We start from the raw sequence: 17,517 nt of genomic DNA, 5'->3' as shown, positions 1-17,517 counted from the left end.
GCTTGGTTTCTGTCAGGTTATGCTGTGTGGCTGTGGATGTAGGACCCAAATGCAGGACTTATAGACACGAAAGGAAAATGCAGCTTTATTACGCTGGAGCAAAAACATACTAGAAGCAAAATCCAAAAGGAGAAAATTAAAAACTAAGGATGAGGAACAAAGACACTAGGAAACTATAAACTGGGACGCTAGAAACTAGGTGCGAGGATGGTGAGGAACATAGAGAAAACACACAGCACAACCAAAGACACAACAAAGACACAAGGTTTAAATATACAAGGGTGTAATGAGGGAAACAGGAGGGAAACACAGCTGGGACTAATCTAAGCTGGGACTGAGCAAAACTAGATACACTGACATAGGATACAAACTTTCAAAGTAAAACAGGAAACACGAGACAATCAAAAAGATGCAGACTAGACACTGACTGGAAAAACAGAGGGAACATGGAGACAAGAGTGACAAGGCAAAGTAACAGAAACCAAAATCCTAGGACTAAAAGTACAACACAAGCAGAACCAAAACCCATGAATAACAATAATCAAAGAATATAACTAAAACACACACAAAACACTGGGTCACAGACCCCCTACCGTGACAGTTACATACATGGAAAAAACTACTTGGTTTGCTTAGGAAAAGATCATTCATCATGTTGAAATGGTAAATGGACTGGTTCTTATATAATGCTTTTTCACTCTACTTGAGAACTTAATACACCTTACTTCATTCACTTTTTTTCTGTGGAAGTGCTTTCTATCTAGCATTCACACACATTCATACTCATGCATCAGAGAGCAACGTGGGGTTAGTATCTCACCCAAGGATATTCAGCATGCAGACTGGAGCAGCCAGGCATCGAACCACCAACCTGCTCTATACCGTCTGAGCTACAGCCATCCCTACAAACATCTTAAAATGTTAAACAAGTTAGAAAACAAGCTTCCCTAAGCATACTTTTTTGCAACATAGCAGTGTAGCTCAGCTGCTGAAGCTGAGAGAACCCACTTTAAATATATAGGTGGTAACATGGTCCATTGTTCAGGTCTGCATTTGTAGATTATAAAATAAAGAGAAAAACAGAAAAGCTCGCTGTTGTTGTTGTCGATCCCATAGATATTGTCAGTAGACAGCCTCCTCCGCCAGCTAGTAGGCTCAGAAGGTCATTATCACCTCATGTAATGGTGTTTGTGCAGAGCTGCTGAAAATCCATTTAGGAGAAGTTGGCACAAGGAGGCTGGATGGGTGGTAGAAGAAAAAATCTGATGAGTTTCACACAGATTTGACCAACGGATTAGGAAAAAAATCCTGATTTGTGTCCTGCAGTGCACCTATGTGAGAAAACTCAATTTTAGAGGTTAGAGTATTAACGAGTCTCCTGGAGGTATTACACGCACTTTCTCCTGAGCACTGGAGGTCACCTACATCATACGTTCTGTTTATAATTGACCAGAATGGATGATAACACACCTGCTGGCCTGCAAATCATTCCACAAGGATGCCTACTCTCCATGTCAGAGTAATCACAACTGATGGCCATTTAATAGGCTGTTAACATTTGAATTGGGTGAAGAGAAAGTTTGCCTTCTGTGAGAAAAAAATATTGTTCAGAGCATTTCAGTGTGACTTCATGCTCACTGGCTCAGCTGTCCTTAAAACTCTGCTATGTTGATGCATGAACAAAGATGAAAACGTGATTAAAACGTATGCTTACACTGAAAGGGGCGTGTCTGTATAGGTTCTCTGCCGTCATGCTAGTGTTAAGAGCATGATAAATGAAAGCAATTGGACTTCATAACATTTGTGCCCTTTACCTCTCATCGAAGATGTTTCTTCAGTTCTAAAAACAAAAGGTGGAGAGTCCTTGGTATTTACTTACAAGGAAGTCTTGAGATCCCTTCTCTCCCCACCTCACACCTTGCTGCAGGTGACCCCAATAGGTCACATGATAGGGTAGGGCAAGGGCTACCTCATGATCAAAAATAGGTCAGCAACAAACTCCAAAGGGGACAACATGCACTTGGGTTTAAATATGAGGAGATGGTTTAAATACCACTTTTTTTCATTTCATTTCATTGCAATTCAGTTCAGTTTAATTCAGTTTTATTTATACAGCTCCAAGTTACAGAAACAGTCACCTCAAGATGCTATTTTAAGCTAAAGAACCTACAATAATACAGAGAATACCCCAACAATCAGAATGCCATCTATGAGCAAACACTTGGTGACAGTAGGAAGAAAGAACTCCATTTTAACAGGAAGAAACCTCCCGCAGAAACAGGCTCAGGCAGTGGCAGCAATCTGCTGAGATTAATTGGGGTGATCTGAAGTGAAGAACCCTCCTGGCTTCAAGCTCTTAAGACACTGAAAGAAATATTATTTAGCTTTCCATCATTTCTAATCCAATCAGTACTTGGATGATGCTCTCATGTCATGTTTGTTATATACACTGTTGGTAAAACCATCGTTTCACATGGGCACCGTGACAGGAAAAAAACCCAACACATTTTCCCAATCATGGCCTTTGGTGCAGAGCCATATTGATTTGTTCTCTGAGAGGCACTGCCACCTGTCCCGTTTCTCTAATTATGGACAGTGTGGTGGAGAGCTTGTTGCTTGATAAAAGCAGAAACATTTTCAGTTCAGCAGCAGGAAAAATATTTCAGGCAGAGCCGGGAAATACAGACACCTGTCACCTACCAGGGTGAGGAGGTGGAGATGCCAGGCTCTCACATTTTTTGCACATTTATCTCAACAGTATGGGCATCTCTAACAACAGGAATTCACTCTGCTTAATACAACAGATGAGCCACAATGCGGAAAGCACAGCATGGATCGGGTGGTGGTAGAAGGTCGAATCTATCACCTAATCTGTTGATGTGCTCGGGCAACAAAACGGAGCAGTTTTTAGCTCGTGGTTTGCCCTTTCAAGACACTGCATAAAGACTTTTATTTAAACAGAATCATGACACTGACAGCAACAAATGCCTGTAAATTCTCATATTTTCCAAGAGAACATACAAACCTCAAAGTCTCAATGCTGTCAGGTTCTGTTTTTAACATCAGGAATTAGCTTTTATTTTCACAGAAGCGTTTCAAGTTTTCGAGGTCAAATAAATTTCCTAAAATTAAAAAACAAACAAAAAAACAAAACACTTTAATTTTCACAAACACTCATTTATTACCTTGAAACATAATGGTAACCTTTAAGAAGCTTTGATGACATAAAATAAGTAACAGTAACCCTAAAATAAAAGCTTCCTTTCTTGTCTTCAAAGAATTTTATTGTGACTGTGCACCAAACAAAGACACCCTCACAGTGTGGATGCAGACATTTACGTCATAAACACACACTAATTCAGCTTTTTTCCTCCTTTCTTTTAGTGCTTCTTATCTTTGAAAGCATTTTCCCTTCTTAATAGGCTGGCCTCAAGTGTTTGTCTATGTGTGAGGGCTCATGATAGTGCATGTACTCAGTCGTGTGTGTGTGTGTGTGTGTGTGTGTGTGTGCCTGGAGGCACAACAGTAAGTGCTATTAGATCTTGATATTGCAGCAGTAGCTCACGGGAGCCCAATACGATTCACTGCGTTTGTCATTTTTATCAAGAACAGGGGCTAAATGTATAATGTAAACCACAACAAGCTTGATGTCCCGTTATCAAATTCCGCTCTGGTTGAGTTTCTGTTTAATACATTTAATTCTGCCATTCCTAGTTTTTTTTCCATAACAATTATAAAATCTGAAGGGCAGCCTTCCTTCTTACATCACCACTTGAAAACCAAGTAGAAACACATCTAAGAACGCTGCTATCAAACGTGTCACTTTTTTCATTTTGCAAAGACTTGCCTTGTAATTTCACAAGGATCACCGACTGTACACTTAACGGCCTCATTTAGGCATGCAGACATGGTAAAAGCAACACTCTGAACCTCAAACTGAGCATCAAAATGGGAAAGAAAAGTGATTTAAGTGACTCTTAGCTTGACATGAGTATTTCAGAAACTGCTGATCTACTGGGATTTTTCTACACAATCATTTTTAGGGTTTACAGAGAATGGTCTAAAAAAGAGAGAATACTCAGTGAGCTGCAGTTCTCTGGGTGAAAATGCTTTGTTGATGCCAGAGATCAGAGAAAAATTCCAAGGCTGCTTCAAGCTGACAGGAAGTTAACAGTAACTCAAATAATCAGTTGTTACAAACAAGGTATGCAGAAGGGCATCTCTGAATGGGCGACGCGTTAAACTTTGAAGCAGATGTACTGCAGCAGCAAAAGCCATACCACTCCTGTTAGCTATGTAAAGCTACAATTCAACAACAGAAGATTGCTTGGTCTGATGAGTCTTTCTGCTGGAACATTTGGATAGTAGAGTCACGATTTAGCATGAACAATGTGAAAACATGGACCTTATGTCATCAGTTCAGGCTAGTGGTTGGGTAATGGTATTGGGGAACAGTTTGGGCCCCTTAGAAACAACTGAGCATCGTACTTGTAAGCACATGTAAAAAGCCATGCCCCATGTTAAAGTATAATAATTTCAAGCTGATTTCTTGACATGACAGTGAGGTCACTGTAGTGAAATGGCTTCCACAGTCATCAGATCTCAATTCAGTAGAGCACCTTTAGGATTTGGTGGAATGTGAGATTCACATCATGGATGAATGACATGATTCTAAATGTCCAACACCTTTCTGAGTTTGTGCCTCATTAAGAATGAATTAACAGAGTTTGAAGGCAAAAAAAGGAGGGTTCAACCCAGGACTTGCAAGGTGTACTAATAAAGCATCTGATGGGTTTCTATACAGTCCTGGTGGACAGTAACATGAGAAGGAAGGAGCAGAAGAAAACAGAGCAGATGTGGAATGTAAAGTCCAAAGTTGTCCCAGAGGAAACAGGAGCATTAGGAGTTACAGTGGGGCAAAAAAGTATTTTGTCAGCCACCGATTGTGCAAGTTCCCCCACTTAAAATGATGACAGAGGTCAGTAATTTGCACCAGAGGTACACTTCAACTGTGAGAGACAGAATGTGAAAAAAAAATCCATGAATTCACATGGTAGGATTTGTAAAGAATCTATTCGTAAATCAGGGTGGAAAATAAGTATTTGGTCACATCAAACAAGGAAAATCTCTGGCTCTCACAGACCTGTAACGTCTTCTGTAAGAAGCTTTTCTGTCCCCCACTCGTTACCTGTATGAATGGCACCTGTTTGAACTCATCATCTGTATAAAAGACACCTGTCCACAGCCTCAAACAGTCAGACTCCAAACTCCGCCATGGCCAAGACCAAAGAGCTTTCGAAGGACACCAGGAAAAGTATTGTAGACCTGCACCAGACTGGGAAGAGTGACTCTACAATAGGCAAGCAGCTTGGTGTGAAAAAATCAACTGTGGGAGCAATCATCAGAAAATGGAAGACATACAAGACCACTGATAATCTCCCTCGATCTGGGGCTCCACGCAAGATCTCATCCCGTGGGGTCAAAATGATCATGAGAACGGTGAGCAAAGATCCCAGAACCACACGGGGGGACCTGGTGAATGACCTGCAGAGAGCTGGGACCAAAGTAACAAAGGTCACCATCAGTAACACACTACAACGGCAGGGAATCAAATCCCGCAGTGCCAGACGTGTTCCGCTGCTGAAGCCAGTGCATGTCCAGGCCCGTCTGAAGTTTGCCAGAGAGCACATGGATGATACAGCAGAGGATTGGGAGAATGTCATGTGGTCAGATGAAACCAAAGTAGAACTTTTTGGTATAAACTCAACTCGTCGTGTTTGGAGGAAGAAGAATACTGAGTTGCATCCCAAGAACACCATACCTACTGTGAAGCATGGGGGTGGAAACATCATGCTATGGGGCTGTTTTTCTGCCAAGGGGACAGGACGACTGATCCGTGTTAAGGACAGAATGAATGGGGCCATGTATCGTGAGATTTTGAGCCAAAACCTCCTTCCATCAGTGAGAACTTTGAAGATGAAACAAGGCTGGGTCTTCCAACATGACAATGATCCAAAACACACCGCCCGGGCAACAAAGGAGTGGCTCCGTAAGAAGCATTTGAAAGTCCTGGAGTGGCCTAGCCAGTCTCCAGACCTCAACCCCATAGAAAATCTGTGGCGGGAGTTGAAAGTCCGTGTTGCTCGGCGACAGCCCCAAAACATCACTGCTCTCGAGAAGATCTGCATGGAGGAATGGGCCAAAATACCAGCTACTGTGTGTGCAAACCTGGTAAAGACCTATAGTAAACGTTTGACCTCTGTTATTGCCAACAAAGGTTATGTTACAAAGTATTGAGTTGTATTTTTGTTATTGACCAAATACTTATTTTCCACCCTGATTTACGAATAAATTCTTTACAAATCCTACCATGTGGATTCATGGTAGGATTTGTGTCCTAGATTCTTTTAAGCATGCTTAGAACCCAGTTTGAATATTCCCCAGTTTAGGAATATTGTCTAAATAATGAAGAAAGCAAGCAAGCAAGCAAGCAAGCGAGAAAGAAAGAAAGAAAGAAAGAAAGAAAGAAAGAAAGAAAGAAAGAAAGAAAGAAAGAAAGAAAGAAAGAAAGAAAGAAAGAAAGAAAGAAAGAAAGGCTACTGAATAAGTCAAATCCAAGGTCAGGTAATTTCCAAAATGAATCACGTCTTTAATAATGTATAATAAAGAAATTGGATGGGAATATGAAGACAGAGAGATCGTGGTGATTGGAGCAAAGAAAAACAAAAGGCAAATGAGACAGAGCAAAGAAAAGACAAGAAGCTGGCTTGAGAGCGATATTGTGGCAAGTGATGGAGAGAGAGAACAAACAGAGCGAGATGAGAGAGAGAAAAATAATCACAGCATAAAGCAGCAGCATGAACGTCAGCGAGTAAAGGAAGCAAAGGGCAGACAGAGAGAGGCAAAGAAAAATTGAGCAATAGAGAAGGAAAAAGAGATGTAGAACAGAGGATATTGATTGGTTAAAAATGCATGAGGTGTCTGGTGTGCAGCTCCTCATTTCTAATGCCTTCTGACCAGACAGGCGGAATCAAAAGCATAATCTTTGCGAATAGCTGTGTCTAATAGCTGTTTTTATATCATTTGATGCTCTATATAAGTCAGTCAGTCAGTTAGTCAGACACTGCTGAGTAACAGGCAGATGGAAGCACAGCTAGTCAGTCAGTCAGTCTCTGGCACAATCTGGCGCTAAATAACACAGTCACTCCAAAGTCTCTATCAGAAGTACAATCTTATTGAAATTGATGAGTCTGCCTGGTTTCAGTTGTTTTAAATGCAGAATATTTTGAAGAAATTGAAGCTTTGTGTGCTTTAAACTTGTGTAAAAATGTCATTTCCATTTTTCCTTTGAATTGTGGAACCAGACAGATGAATAAAGAGATATTCTTGTCAGTCTAAGAGCTCTACATTGTTGAACTAAAACTGAGGCAGTGAACTGTGAGATGGCATCGGCCCCTTTTACAAACGGTCAGTAAGTTGGTCAGCGAATTGGCTCTTTAAACAATTTTTTACTTTATTCACCTGTAGTTCAGTTTCGGCTGAACTACAGGTGAAAAAAGGATTTCTCATCCTTTATACAATATACTGAGAACCACATTATCGTATGTTTGAGGCTATGAGTTTGCACAGTATTGCGAATTCTGCGCTTACATGCTCTAAATGACAGTGGTAATATACAGGCCGGAAATTATCGTTTTACTAATAAACTTAATCTAAAAGAAGGATGTATAGATTTACCACTTTTCTTTCTAGTTTTCTCTGTGTTATCTAGTAACAGAAAAAAGTAACTCAATTAATGTAACACCTGAGTCATAATAAACCTTATTACGACCACTCAAAAAGTCTCCTGAGAAAAATAGTTTGTAGATTAACATGTTGAGTTGTGGGGATAGGCCATATTTGGATAACAGGTTAGAGCTGGACAGGTCTAATGTTAGCTAGCCAGTATGATAAAACCAACAGAACAGTTTTTTGTATCCGGCTGTAAATATTCTATGTAAGAGCAACCTTGGCCAGGCGATAAGGGGGTAGACGTAGAATATGGCCTGCAAAGCGGAAGCCCCTTTCTGCAACGACATTGGCTACGTCTACCCCCCTTATCGCCTGGCCAAAAAATCGCCATTACATGGTTCCTGTGCACTACCAAGCGAAAGCAAGGCTGACCAAAGATCACATGGTGTCAAACGTTTATGGATGATCTGAAAACCATCCATCGCCTGGGCAGAAGCTGAAGCAGTCACCGCTGACTGACATCGATGGAGACCGTTAGCTGCCCGATGCGCCGCTAAGCATAGGAGGAAGTAAGCTCTAAGTAAGTGTAAATATTCTATAAAGCAGTGTCATTCAGTTAGAGCAAGCAAGGCAAGCAGTGCTTGACCAGTAAAATCTGAAAGTAGACATTAATTATAACATTACAAAATGAACATGATCTCAATCATTTCAAATAGTGTTGTAACAAAACTTCTTAACTGTTTGCTGCATTCAACCTTTTAATTCCTGTGTTCTTGTGGCTGCATTTGAATATTGTCTCTGGAAGCAGGTTTGTGTCAGCTTGGCTCCTACTGCACTGGAGTCTTTAAGGGCCCAGTATTTTTGATGGGCATCTCCAGAAAACATAGCCTTTTCTGGTCATTATAGATAAACCATCTCTCACGGGAAACTGATGGAGAACTGGGAAAGCTGCCGCTCCGCTCTGTGTAGAAACAGAGCTAGAATTTGCAAGTAAACAAGCCCTCTGTGAGTTATCAGTGTTACAGAAAAGTTTTTCCTCAGTAACAACCTCTGCCAACGTGCGTGCATGATGTAGAAGAGTTAGACTGGTGTTAAAACGTTAACAAGTCCTTTTGCACATTAGCAGTGAAAACCTTGATGATTGAGAGAGGAACTATTTCCATGTCTGCTTCAATGAAACAGACAACTTGAATAGGTGCAGGCTCAGTCAGCACTTTGATGATTAGCATGGTTGAGATATCACTTGGCTGACTGAATGTACAAAGTTAAACCAGCTGTCTTGCTAATACAGCGCCTTCATTTTGCATTAATATTTTCAATCCTGGTGTAGATATTGAGAGTTAAGGTGTATACCTGTGTTCCTGAGCTCATTAAAACATTTTTTTTTAGAGATATGCAGTCCTCATGGAACAGTTACAATACAAACTGATGATTTTACAGAATGTGATGCATTACTGGAGATTAAACAGATTTGCTGCAATACTTTTATCATTAATGCACAATTTGCCAGTAATACGTTTTTGTGTGTGAAGAGAGTTTTTTATTCCTCCTTTTGCTAAAGGAATGGGTTTAAAAAAATCCTATACGACTCATCACCGTCTGCCAATAGTGCATATTTAGATAACAACTACAGTTATGACATTTTACAACTCTTTAGCTTGGAGAGAATTCAAAAAGGTGAAGATGATGAGAAAAAGTGCAGCAAGTTGGACAAGGCTGTCAGCATGCATAAATGAACAAAAGAAAGGCGGAACAAAGCGGTATGTTATCAGTTTGTCTTGTTTCATCTAATATCCAGTCATGATGAGATAAAGACAGAAAGCTAAAGTCAGTAGTCTGTGTACAAAGTTTATTGCCTATTCATTATCAAGAAATATCATCGAATCAACAAATATTTATATTGGCTAATTCAGTTATTAATTCTATGATTTCTAATGTTTTATTTAAGCTTTATTTCAGATCATGAGTTGCTCTTATTTGAATTCTTTGGGCTTACGCTGAGCAAATGAGCTGCAGCTACATGGTAAGTAACAAACTATGGCTTTAAGGTTTGTTAAGTGGAGGTTTAATTTCAAAGAAGTGCCAGAGAGGCTCAATAGGATATTGGATTCAAATCAAATAAACAAGACAGATGTTTAGGCAATTTTAATTAAGCAACAATGGAAGTCAAAACAACTACCTAAGCATTTCAGTAAATCAGCTGAAGCGGTATAAAGCGGCACGTACTATCCGAACAATGGTGACACATTTTGGTGTTAGAAAAACAAACTGTATTTTTATTTGTTCAAACTGTAATTAATGAAGAATTGTAAATAGGAAAACTGTGCCACTGATTAAAATTGAGGTGGAATACTTTAACAGCATGTATTGCTTGTCCCTGAGCTCCAATTGTTCATCCTGACACTGTGACTTTAATTTCCACTTCCTCCCTGCTCTCTGCTGTCTTTCCATCTGTCCCGACCAAGTCTGCCAATACTGTGGCTGAACGTGTGTATGTATTTGTGCCCATATGTGAGCCTGTGTGTTTTCTGTATACACTCCAGTATGTTTCCAGGTCTGTGAACTTGTATCAAGACACAGCAGGGTTTGGCAACTCTTATCAGTCAGTGCCACTACTATAGAACGAACTGCGTGCTCAACAGATCAGAGACCGAATAAGAGGACGGTCGCTGCCTGGCCAAACCACAAAGCCAAAATAACTCCAACATGTCACGGGCCATTCAGATACCTGTTGGGTAACTTGGCCTGCATTACAGTTAATATGTTTTATGTGAACATTGCCAATTTTTTACACAATCACATATGTTTATTCTATTCTATTCTACTCTATTCCATAGTCTAGTCTTGTGTATAATACTAACACATTGTCACTCCAAGACTGATATCATAAGCCCCAGGCCTTTTGGATTTAGCAGATTTCATGCTAATTCACACATCAACTCCACTGGTTGACATAATTATCTGAAACAGCAAGAAATTTTTCCTGGCCAGCACACTCGCCCTATAAACAGCGTGTGTGTGTTTGTGTGTGTGTACATGTCTTATCCCATCAGTAGTATAGCTCTGGGCTGGTTTACATTTGCATAATGAAGTCAATAACACTGGCCTCCTGGGAGGGAGCATGGTGACATTATTACTAATTTAATAAGAAGAGTTGTGTGTTCATGTGTGTGTGTGTGTGTGTGTGGGGAGGGGGGGGGGGGGGGGGGTGAGAGTGAGAGAAACAAAGACAGCAAGGGACGGAGAGATAGATAAGTGCAGGATGTGAAAAGAGAGGGAAGATGGATGGAGGGGGAAAGAATGAGGAATGGAAGAAGTGTAACTCTAGAACAGGTTGGACAAACAAAGGGACAGGAGGAGAGAAGAGGAGACTAAGAAAAGGACTAGGGAGAGGTGAGGGTGAAAGGAGGACATACAGTTACAAAGGCAGAGAGGAGAAGTGAGAAGAGGGAGGAGAGGAAGAAAAGAAAGAGGGTAGGTGAAAAAGTCAGGCAGTAATGAAGGAGCAGGGAGAGGCATGGAAAGACAGACATATACGGTTGATGTATGACTGGTCTGTTCTTCACATCTGTTTAATAACAGTGTCCTTGCTGTCCTCTGCTGCTTAAAGGCCTGCAGCTATCTACTCATCCAAAATAGGTGACTGGTACCCCCTGGCAGTATTACTAAGGAAGCACATGAACGAGCAAGCATCCGGCCCCCAAATTAATTTGTAATTTAAAATCACATCTTATTCAGTCTAATATACATCTTAATTTGACATGTTAAGACGACTTAGCAGCTCATTATGTGAAGTAACACTCCATCATGTACCTGTGGGTTATTACATGTTTTTCCAGAGAATTGATGGCGTTCCTCATTTAGCTTATAATTAATTCCAATGTGAAAATTAAAGCTTTAGATGTAGACTGGGAGGAATAAGGACCTGAATGCACTCTCATCAGAGGCAGGCGAGGTAAAAACTTAAGCCTACCTTTAATAAATGTTAGCTGAAACAGTCCAAAGCAGTGATCCCCAATGCCTGGGCCATGGACCGGTACGTGACTCGTTTGGTGCTGGGCCGCGAGAGTTGAAGCTCGGGTGTGAAATTGATGGTTTTGAGGGTTTTTATAGTTATGTTTTTAAAATCATTTTTATAGTTAACTCGGTTTACCTGGGTCTTGTCCCGTGTGTTATGAATAAATCTTCTTTTTTGCTATTGGTACTGGTTTTATTTTGTTGTATTTATCCACGACACCTTAAAGGCCGGTCCGTAGCGCAAAAAAGGTTGGAGACCACTGGTCCAAAGGAAATGGGACCAAGGATTGAATGGATACATTTAGGGAGGAAAAACGCAAAGGAAAATACAAGACATAGCTGGGTAACATTAGGATAAGTAAACCAAATCAATGTTGACAAAGGGAAGGGAAGTAAAACTATAAACAAGGCACAGGCGGCTACAAACTATTAAAATAAGACAGGAAGTGGAAACAGCAACTACAAACTTAACACAGGGAAACTGAAACCACAGGATTAGATGGGAAACACTGAGGAACGGTTGGAAAACTATGAATTCAAGAGAAAATATTCAATCGTAAACTGAACTTGAAAATCCAAACTCAAAATGTTGGATCAACAATGTCTTGCACACATTTAGTTCTTTTTGGCCTTACAAATATATTATTCTTTCCTCAAGTTTAATTTAGGTAACACTGTAAGGAGCTAACAAGCACAACATATACAGACTGTATATAAAAGATGACAAAGAAAGCAGCCCGTTTTCTATAAAGTTGCTGCAGTGGCCCAAGTTTAAATCTGCCTCTGTCTCTTCTGCCCTGTGTTCTTTCTCAGCTTTCCTGTCTTCTTCAGTAAAAGCTAAAAATGTCCTCAAAAATATGTTTTAAATTATGGGAAAGCAACTACACAAAAAAGCCCCAAATGTATATTTTAAGTAATTTGATTACATGTAACGTTTTGATATAAGTTACAATGTGAAAAAAAATAATTTTAATGGAGTCTGGTCCATTGAAATTAACTTAAATAAACCTTTAATTTGATATAATTTTGTGCTACGTTGTGGGCTCTTGCTGAATGAGCCACTGATGAAGAATGTGAAGAGTGGGAGAAGAGGGTTGCATTGACAATCCAACACAATGGGCAGCACATTGAACGTGTTTTATAAGTGGTCAGAAACTTGTAAATAACTCATGAAAGAATAAAGTTACGCTGAAATCAAGCACACCATTGTTTTTCTTGTGACATTACCAATAAGTTTAATGTGTCACATGGCCCTCTTCCTATTGAAAAAACAAAAGTTGTATCCAAGATGGCCGACTTCTAAATGGCCACCATGGTCACCACCCATCTTGAGGAGTTTGCCCCCTCACATGTACTAATGTGCCACAAACAGGACTTTAATATCACCAACCATTCCCATGTTATTACGGTGTATCCATATAAATGGCCCACCCTGTACACCTTCATGCTGTTTAATTCTTGACATTGTGTACCACATCACTTAACTTGAAATAAAAAAAACCCCAAAACTTTATCAACTGTAATCTTTTTCACTGAGCTTTAATTCAAGTCTTAAAAGTAAGATTTAGCATCATGCTAGTAGTGGTATCCAAGAACTTGTGTAAGGTTCACACTAACGCCTTCATACTCTCCCATACTGAGATTTATGAACCTCAGCTCTAACTGTTCACCTGAGGCACTGAACCAGATTGTTGGACACATCCCATCCAGCTGCGTCTTCTGGCCTCAGGTGGGAGCTTGTCCTTGTTCGCTGTCCTAGGTGCTGAACAGGAAGCAGGAGGGCTGAATATCTCTCCAGGATCTGAACTCGTGCCAGTGCCCAGGGATCAGTAAAGCTCTCCATGCACTGTCACAGAGGACCTCAATTTGTCAGTGTGATGGTTAGTCTCTTAAAACCCACTGGAATTGTTATACAACTGCATCACTGGGGACTTTCCGCACATACCTCTTCAATATGCTGAGTCACAGTTGCAAATATACAAAAACAAGATGTATCTGTGTATTTTTTGTCAGACTGGCACACAAAGCCAGACGCCGGCAGACACAACGTACTGTAGAGCAGACATGAGCGCCATTCTTGTTGATTGCTGTTAGTTTCATCAGAATTACTTTGGGTGTTTGGTTTCATCAGTACATCTCTCACGGGTGTGCATTTGTGTGTGCTCGAAACAGCTAGCTGAGAGAAAAATCAAATGAGATCACAAAGAAATAATGGAAAATCAGGACTAAAGCTGCAACACGCTCACCAGTAAACAAGTAATAAAAAAAAAGGTTTTGGTGTGGGTATATGATCCCGAAAATGTAGTTTGAGATATGCAGAGCACAAGAGTCCTGTCTCTGTTTTCATCACTGTTTGCAGGTGGAGGATAACGGACCAACCGCATTCGCTGGAAGATTTTTTCCAGGTACTGTGCTTCCTGTCAAAGCTGTTGAGGTCCCTCATATACACGGAAGGTGGTGTATCCTGCGGTGTCAGTGCGTCGACACCACAGTGAGATGGGTCTGTCACTCTCAGCTTGTCACATATGATCACACAAAGGATCCGTTTAATTTTTGAATTCTGAAGATAGGGGTCATTTTTAACACACAACACTGATGCAGAATGGCACTGACACAAAACATGATCTTCTCAAGACATGACTAAAAAGTCTCTTGACGTGTCTTGGGATGAGAATGAATTAGATCTAGAGGCAGTAGCAAAGCTTGTGCTGTAACACTACTACTACTATTACTACTAACATAACTTTATATAAGAGGCCAGCTAACCAGTGCCCCCAAACTGCACCTGATAGGATACATACTTGAATATTTATTATCCTGAGTTCAAACTGTGTTTCTGTCATTGTGGAAAATGGCGAAAAAACCCAGAATGATCCCATAAAGCCAAATTTTATTCACAATGGAACATAGAAAACATTGAAAATATTTAACTGACAAAGTGTACCATTATAAGAAAAAAAAAAATCAGATTATTCTGAATTTAATGGCAGCAACACACATCAGCATCCCCTCTGCTTTTAAAAACAGTCCAATTCCAGGAAAAGGAAAACCAGCTGCTGGATTTCTTGGGGAGGAATTTTGGATTTTAGAATTCTAACTGCTCAGCAGTCCTGGGTTGTCTTTGTCATATTCTTCATGTCATAATGTTCCAAATGTTTTCGGTTGATAAAACGTCTGGACTGCAAGGAGACTAGTTCAACAGCTGAACTCTTCTAAACTTGCTGTTGGAATTGATGCAATATGCCGTTTAGCATTGTCTTGCTGAAATATGCAAGGTCTTCCCTGAAAAGGACATCAAGTGGATTGGAGCATATACTGCTCTAGGACCTGTATATACCTTTTGGCATTGATGGTGCCTTTCCAGATGTGACAACAGAACAGTGTTCCATTTCTTTGCATGACAGAGCTTTACCCTGGATTTGTGATCCCATGCACAATGTCTGTTTGTGGAAGATCAGAGACTTCCAATATTTGGATTTTTTATTTTTTATCTAGATTATCAAAATCTTTGATGATAATATATATTATACATGATGGGATACTGAAAGTCTTCATAATTTTATGTTCAGAAATTTTATTTCCATAATTTGCAGATGCAGTTTTTTTGCAGATTGGTGAACCTCTGCCTGACTTTACTTCTAAGAAACTTTGCCTCTCCAAGATGCTCATTTTATAGTTAAGATAATTATAGTTGCAAAATATTCCTCAGGCTGTTTCCTTTTCGTCCTCCCTACTTTTCCAGCGTTTATTAGCACCCATCCCATGGAAAGTAAAATGTTCCATTTAGATGTGATTTTTTGTTGATAACATTTGTTTTTTATGTTCGTTTGTCAATAACACATAACTTTATTAGATTTGTAAATCATTGCATTCTGTTTTTATTTACACAGCGCCCCAACTTTTTTGGGGGGGGGGGTTGGGATTGCAGAATAATTTGTGTGGAAATTTTTTTTATAAACTGAGTAATATTTTTTCATGATGCTGTGATCTCCCTCTATGCTGTTTGTAAAGTGGTAGAAATTAGTCCCAGAGTTTGAACTCTGAAGTTTTGTTATGGACTCGGGATTCATACTCTTGGAGTTTTAAAAACTAACTGATTTTCAAGCTCTTGTGAATCAAGTATCGTGTTCAATTTCCCTAGTACCTGAGTTTTTGTATTTATATTCCTAGTCCTAAGTTCCTTGTTTGATTTAGTTAGTTCTCTTTTGTCTATCTTGGTCTCATCTCTGCGCGTCAGTTTGGCCTCTGTGTTGGTTTCTCTGTCTGTCTGTGTCTGGTCTCCAGCTCAGTATTTGTTTACCTTTTTCTCGGTGTCAAGTCTGCATTTCTGTTTCCTTGTTCGGTTATTTCCTGCTTTACTTTGGCAGGCTATGTTCACGTGTCTGTCCTTGTCTCATTTGTCAGTCATTTCCACTGGACTCAGTCTGCTTCTCCAGTCGTGTCTCCGTGTCTGCTCTCTGTGCCCTGTTTCTGTGGCTGTCTGGTGAATCTTGTCTCCTGTCTGTTTGTTTACTCCTCCCTGTGTGGCAAATTTGTATATTTGGAGTCTGGGTCTCTGTCTATGTTTATTTCTTGTCTTAATTTGATAGTCTGTCATCCTGTGTGCGTTCTATTCAGTTTTGCTTCGCCTGTCTCCTTAGTCTGATGTAGTTCACCTGTGTCCCTGGTGTGTTCCATTTCCCTGATTACCTTGTGTGTATTTAAGCCTTTAGTTTCCCTCTGTCTCTTGCTGTGATCTCCCTCTATGCTGTTACAGTTTTTGGCAATAAAGCTGAGTTTAAGCTAAAGTCCTGTCTTCAGTATGCAGACTAGAGAGTCCATAATTGAACCACCAACCTTCCAGTTGGTGGATAGCCCACTTTTCCTCCTCAGTTACGAATGACCCCCCACCCGATCCAAAAAGATTCAACATACAGTGTTGGCCTAACTTTTTGTGATACATCTTACAGAAGAAAGAACACGTGTGTTTGTGTGTGTTGTGCCCTCTCTGTGTGCCCTACATTTAAAGCAGTCCAGTCCAATGTTAACACCAGCTGCTGTCTGTATCTCTAATTATAGCCTCTGCAGTACAGGCTCACAGGGCAAAGCTGGGGGGGGGGGGTCAGGTTACACCTTCTGAAAGCTCTCGCAAGCAGACACAAGCATACACACACATCCTTGTTTAAACTGGGCCTCCAAAAAACAGTGTCTGACAAGGCCTAAAATCTCACATGGGGCTCAGCTAGGTATTTATTCACTTATTTACTCTTCACTTTGACCTCCATTTGACAAGCCTGGGCACTGAGGAGGAAACATGTTTCCCCTGGAGCAAGTCTGGGAAAGGCTGGGAAATTTAGAAAGTTTAAAGTTTTAAGTGCTTCTGTTTTCTTGAAGTTCTTGTCAAGGGCACACAGTGAATCTGCTTGGACCCCTGAGAATCTTGTAAAATGTACTTTTGTCAGTGTTATCGAGGAACCACCAAGCATTTAATCATAATAGTACTACTTAATTCAATTTGCAGATGTAAAGGAATTGTCTTTATATTTGTTTACAGTTAGGAAGCCAGTGTGGGTGAAATGAGGTGAGGAAATGGGCCTCTCAGAGGAAACACTGATGAAATATCAGCTGTTCGCTGGTGATTAATAAGCTCTGTGTTTCTGGGATATGTGAGTAGGAGACTTTTAGACCTTCATCTCTTCGCTGTATTCTCTTCCTGCCTTTTTCCTTGTTCTTTAAATCTTTTGTTCCTTTTACACCCTTTCTACATTCCTTGCTCCCTCTCTCTCTCCC

Source organism: Maylandia zebra, linkage group LG15, assembly GCF_041146795.1.
Source record: "Maylandia zebra isolate NMK-2024a linkage group LG15, Mzebra_GT3a, whole genome shotgun sequence".
NCBI classification, from domain to species: Eukaryota; Metazoa; Chordata; class Actinopteri; order Cichliformes; family Cichlidae; genus Maylandia; species Maylandia zebra.
Note: the sequence above shows the minus strand (reverse complement) of the source record.